Source organism: Conger conger, chromosome 8, assembly GCF_963514075.1.
Source record: "Conger conger chromosome 8, fConCon1.1, whole genome shotgun sequence".
In the NCBI taxonomy this organism is placed as follows: Eukaryota; Metazoa; Chordata; class Actinopteri; order Anguilliformes; family Congridae; genus Conger; species Conger conger.
In genome coordinates, this window is record NC_083767.1 from 2400684 (window position 1) to 2405683 (window position 5000).

Sequence of the window (5000 nt, forward strand, 5' to 3'; positions counted from 1 at the left end):
AGAAAGCCCAGCATTACTACTGTCCCCATGGAGAAAGCCCAGCATTACTACTGTCCCCAGGGAGAAAGCCCAGCGTTACTACTGCCCCCCAGGGAGAAAGCCCAGCGTTACTACTGCCCCCCAGGGAGAAAGCACAGCATTACTACTGCCCCCAGGGAGAAAGCCCAGCGTTACTACTGCCCCCCAGGGAGAAAGCCCAGCGTTACTACTGCCCCCCCAGGGAGAAAGCACAGCATTACTACTGCCCCCCAGGGAGAAAGCACAGCATTACTACTGCCCCCCAGGGAGAAAGCCCAGCGTTACTACTGCCCCCCAGGGAGAAAGCCCAGCATTACTACTGCCCCCCAGGGAGAAAGCCCAGCGTTACTACTGCCCCCCAGGGAGAAAGCCCAGCGTTACTACTGCCCCCCAGGGAGAAAGCCCAGCATTACTACTGCCCCCCCAGGGAGAAAGCACAGCATTACTACTGTCCCCAGGGAGAAAGCCCAGCGTTACTACTGCCCCCCAGGGATAAAGCACAGCAATACTACTGTCCCCCCAGGGAGAAAACACAGCATTACTACTGCCCCCCCATGGAGAAAACACAGCATTACTACTGTCCCCCCAGGGAGAAAGCACAGCATTACTACTGCCCCCCCATGGAGAAAACACAGCATTACTACTGCCCCCCAGGGAGAAAGCACAGCATTACTACTGCCCCCCCAGGGAGAAAGCACAGCATTACTACTGCCCCCCAGGGAGAAAGCCCAGCGTTACTACTGCCCCCCAGGGAGAAAGCCCAGCATTACTACTGTCCCCATGGAGAAAGCCCAGCGTTACTACTGTCCCCAGGGAGAAAGCCCAGCGTTACTACTGCCCCCCAGGGAGAAAGCCCAGCGTTACTACTGCCCCCCAGGAGAAAGCACAGCATTACTACTGCCCCCCAGGGAGAAAGCCCAGCGTTACTACTGCCCCCCCAGAGAGAAAGCACAGCATTACTACTGCCCCCCAGGGAGAAAGCACAGCATTACTACTGCCCCCCCAGGGAGAAAGCACAGCATTACTACTGCCCCCCAGGGAGAAAGCCCAGCGTTACTACTGCCCCCCAGGGAGAAAGCCCAGCGTTACTACTGTCCCCCCAGGGAGAAAACAGCATTACTACTGCCCCCCCATGGAGAAAACACAGCATTACTACTGCCCCCCCATGGAGAAAACACAGCATTACTACTGCCCCCCAGGGAGAAACCACAGCGTTACTACTGTCCCCAGGGAGAAAACACAGCATTACTACTGCCCCCCAGGGAGAAAACACAATGATAGTACTGCCCCCCAGGGAGAAAACACAGCATTACTACTGTCCCCAGGGAGAAAGCACAGTGTTACTACTGTCCCCCATGGAGAAAGCACAGCATTACTACTGTCCCCCAGGGAGAAAACACAGTGATAGTACTGCCCCCAGGGAGAAAGCACAGCGTTACTACTGTCCCCCCATGGAGAAAACACAGTGATAGTACTGCCCCTGGAAACACCCAGAATACCTCCTTGTGAGAGCCCCCCCCCCCCCCGCTGATCAGGTGTGCAGGATTTCAGTAGTGCTGAATAAAGTGCTCACTGTTGAAATGGGCTCCAACATACAAATGGAGGAACTAGAGAGAGGACTAAAAAGTCAAACCTGCTGACACTGCGGCCCTACAGGACTGGAGTTAAACCTGCAGACACACCGGCCCTCCAGGACTGGAGTTAAACCTGCAGACACTGTGGCCCTCCAGGACTGGAGTTAAACCTGCAGACACTGCGGCCCTCCAGGACTGGAGTTAAACCTGCAGACACTGCGGCCCTCCAGGACTGGAGTTAGACCTGCAGACACTGCGGCCCTCCAGGACTGGAGTTAAACCTGCAGACACTGCGGCCCTCCAGGACTGGAGTTAAACCTGCAGACACTGCGGCCCTCCAGGACTGGAGTTAAACCTGCAGACACTGCGGCCCTCCAGGACTGGAGTTAAACCTGCAGACACTGTGGCCCTCCAGGAGACACTGTGGCCCACCCTCCATAGAGAGTGTGAGGGTGAGGCCCTGAGGCTCTGCTGCCTGGGGGGCCCGGCCTGCTTTATCCCCGCAGAGCTGGATTTGAGCTGGCAGGGCTGTCTGAGTCACGCTCGGCAGCGTGGGGGGAAAAGGAAAAACCTAATGTGTGCGTTTTATCTCACCATCCTGCTAATGGGGCTGGGGCAGGGAGAGGCAGCACGTTAGCGTGACAGCGTTAGCGTGAGCGCATTAGCGCCACACATTCCCCATCTGTTGCCTCCACAACAAGCCCCAATGCTAACGTCTCATCAGCTGTGTGTTTAAATCCATACTAAAAACCCTCACTGTGGAGAACGAGAGAACATGAACACCCTCGCTGTGCACGTGAGACTAGTTTCTGACTGAGTCTGAACTATAGATGGCCAAAGCCTCTGTGTTTCTACCACGCTGGGTGTGTCCTAATACTCTAAAAATACATCCCCCCCCCCCCCCCCCCCCAAGACTTACAGACTGGAGAGCAGGGTATTGGGATGCACCCCCCTTAGCTCAGGTTCCACAGACACACACACACACCCACACACTCACACACACTCACACACTCCCTCTTACACACACACACCCACACACTCACACACTCCCTCTTACACACACACACCCACACACTCACACACTCCCTCTTACACACACACACACACACACCCACACACTCCCTCTTACACACACACACACACACACCCACACACTCCCTCTTACACACACACCCACACACTCACACACACTCACACACTCCCTCTTACACACACCCACACACTCACACACTCCCTCTTACACACACACACACCCACACACTCACACACTCCCTCTTACACACACACACACACACACCCACACACTCACACACTCCCTCTTACACACACACACACACACCCACACACTCACACACACTCACACACTCCCTCTTACACACACACACACACACTCACACACACACGCTCACACACTCACTCACACACTCACACACGCTCACACACACACTCACACACTCCTCTCTCTCACACACACACACACACACACACTCCCTCTCACACACACACCACACACACACACGCTCACACACACACTCACACACAGAGGTGTGTCGTACATCGTGCGATACAGTAGAACAGCATCCTCACGCTACACCCAAACTGAATGTTTTTTGTTTTTTTACAGCGGTGAGTGTCTGACCTGGTGTGTGTCTGATCTGGTGTGTGACTGATCTGGTGTGTGACTGATCTGGTGTGTGACTGATCTGGTGTGTGTCTGACCTGGTGTGTGACTGATCTGGTGTGTGTCTGACCTGGTGTGTGACTGATCTGGTGTGTGACTGATCTGGTGTGTGTCTGAGCTGGTGTGTGTCTGATCTGGTGTGTGTCTGAGCTGGTGTGTGACTGATCTGGTGTGTGTCTGAGCTGGTGTGTGACTGATCTGGTGTGTGTCTGAGCTGGTGTGTGACTGATCTGGTGTGTGTCTGACCTGGTGTGTGACTGATCTGGTGTGTGACTGATCTGGTGTGTGACTGACCTGGTGTGTGTCTGATCTGGTGTGTGTCTGACCTGGTGTGTGTCTGACCTGGTGTGTGAGTGACCTGGTGTGTGAGTGACCTGGCAATGGATGATCTACATGGATTAGATCAGTTCAGGTCTTTTTATTACATGCCTCCAAGCCTCTTCAAAATAAAGAAATGTGTTTTATAAATAGGCTGCAACTACACGCATGCGTCCATAACTAGGCTGATCATTAACTGCAGTTGCAGAAGGAGTAGTTATTAGTTTCTGATTTATTAAAATAATATACTGATTCAATATTCAATATTAATAGTTAAATGACAGTCTAAGCAGATGAAACTCCCCTGACTGAATCCGGTGTTTTCCAGGCGTTAGGGGAGGGAGGTGAGCTTGTGTGGGAGCTTTATTCCTGCGGAGTCTGGGATGAGTGGCTGTTCTCGCTCCGCAGCGTGTAAAACGGGGGGGTCCCCCCCGCCCCAGGGAGATCACACAGGACCGGGACCCTTTTATTAACGCCGCGGGGTCCCCATGGCAACCCTGACTCATCGCTAGCGCGGCCGTGGGGCGGGGATGGCCTTGTAGCCACGGTAACCATGTAACCCGGTAACCACGGTTCCGGAACTTTCCATCTTACATTTCCTCGCTGGGATCTGGGAGCCCCTAACAGGCCATTTGAAAAGCAGTGGAACCCCAGGTCAGGGATATCGGGGTGCGGACACTTCCCCACCAGGAAAACCCTACGCTGTAGGTCCTGATGTCTCGTGGGAGCTCAGTGACTCCACGCCGGTCAGGATTCTGACTCTGAAGGAGTTTATCTTCTCACCGATCTGTGTAGGAGGCCGGTCCAGACCCAGAAACGCTGAGGAACGCTTAATCATTCAGAACGGAACAACGTTCTGCAGTGTGGAACTCATCTTGTGGGAAGTGTAAAAGTTGTAAAAGTTGGGTTGTGCAGGAGCACAGGACAGGATGTGGAGAGAGATATTCTGCGCACATTTAATCACATTTTCAGTCTTTTCTTTCTCAATATTTTATTCATGAATAGTACCACATCTCTTTAATATTTTCTCTTCAGTTTGGCGGTTACGGCACTGTCTAATATTGCCGTTTCTGCTTTTACAACTGCCACTTTGTTCTGATCACATTACTGTCTGTGTGTGTTCTCCTCATTGTGTGTGTGTGTTCTCCTCATCCTGTGTCTGTTTGTGTTCTCCTCATTGTGTGTGTCTGTGTGTGTACTCCTCATCGTGTGTGTCTGTGTGTGTGTGTGTGTTCTCCTCATCGTGTGTGTCTGTGTGTGTACTCCTCATCCTGTGTCTGTGTGTGTACTCCTCATCGTGTGTGTCTGTGTGTGTACTCCTCATCCTGTGTGTCTGTGTGTGTTCTCCTCATCCTGTGTCTGTGTGTGTACTCCTCATCGTGTGTGTCTGTGTGTGTGTGTGTGTTCTC

The 5000-nt window shown here is 53.1% G+C and overlaps 1 protein-coding gene across 2 annotated transcripts in view; it reads right to left on the bottom strand.

Annotated features, from left to right (window-relative positions):
- LOC133135809 (protein shisa-like-1a) overlaps positions 1-5000 on the bottom strand; it is a 49829-nt gene that overhangs the window by 24946 nt on the left and 19883 nt on the right. The gene's annotated exons all lie outside the window — the stretch shown is intronic.